Source organism: Heteronotia binoei, chromosome 5 (genome assembly GCF_032191835.1).
Source record: "Heteronotia binoei isolate CCM8104 ecotype False Entrance Well chromosome 5, APGP_CSIRO_Hbin_v1, whole genome shotgun sequence".
Taxonomy (NCBI): domain Eukaryota; kingdom Metazoa; phylum Chordata; class Lepidosauria; order Squamata; family Gekkonidae; genus Heteronotia; species Heteronotia binoei.
The window spans coordinates 96012092-96013426 of record NC_083227.1 but is presented as its reverse complement, the minus strand read 5'-3'; positions in this window follow the sequence as shown (position 1 = coordinate 96013426).

Below are 1335 nucleotides of genomic sequence, written 5' to 3'. Positions count from 1 at the left end.
AGATTAACAAAGCCAGAATGGTACCTAGAGAAAACCTGTTGCAAGACAGGCCCCAAAGAGGCAATAACAGAACAGTGCTAGTGGTCGTATACAGCTCTTAAATCAAAACAGTTCAATGCATCACCAGCAATTTACAACCTCTGCTGGATAAGGACAGGTAATAAAACTCCTTCTCACCAGCATCTGCAATGTTTTTTCATTAAACCTTTTAAATGCTTGCTACCCCACATTGTACCATGCCAATATGAAAATATTCCAGACTAGTTTTAAAGACTGTGTACTTTAAAAAGGCATATCTCTGCAAGGGAACAGGCCAGAGACTTACTTTTTAAAATGAATGCTGAGAATTCAGGGACCCTGATACTGATATAAATATAAAAGAGAAAAGATCCAGTGAGAAAGAGACAAATGGACAGGACCGTGCAATTATTTTTCTCAGTATTTTTCAGTTTGGGTCTACCAGAGCTGAAAAAAAATTCCCGTAAAAAACCAAGTCCCCAAACTGGTAAAGTATTCAAATTCTGGAATTTTTTTAGAAATCTTGAATTGTTTCAGGTCCAATAGACCCAAGGAAAAAAACTGAGAGAAAAAGCAGTAAGCAAAGCCACCCAAAGCAACTAACAGGCAGCTCAGCTGGGATTCTTTTGGGTAGTCTGGTTTAAAGGGTCTGCCTAAGAGAGCCTACAAAGCAGATGAGCTGGTGGGGAGACTCTCCCCAGTGGCTCAGCTCAGGCTTTTTTCGGCAGTCTGGTTTAAAGGGACTGTCCAAAAAAAAAGCCCTAGCTGAGCTGGCAGGGAGACTCTCTGTGTAACAGGTTACACTGGAAGTGTGACTGGCCCAAGAGCATCCAGCAAGCTTTTCATGGCAAGCTTTTCATGGCAGAAAGATTTCAATCTCGATCCCTCAGACCCTGTCTGACGCACTAACCATTATATCATGCTGGCTTTCCAATAGATTTTTTTTACAATATATTTTAATCTGAATTTTTCTTCAAAAGTGTTTTAATAATCAGACTTACATTTAGTTTCCTTGTAACCTGATGTTACATTGTTAGTTGCCTTGAGTCTGTGGAGATAAGGAGCTATACAAAAGCTATAAATAAATAGCTAAATAAATAAATAAATAAATAAAACCTTACAGCAAATTTGTGAACAAAGTGAAAGATACCTGCTCAAGGCTACTCAGTGAATTTGTGGGGATTTGTGTATGGCCCTTTATATTTTTATGTATGCTAGTCTTGAAAATGCACCATTACTAACTTTTTAAAACAAAGGTGTAGTTTCTGAGCCACTTGTGGGAAGGGCGGGATATAAATCCCAAATAAATAAATAAAT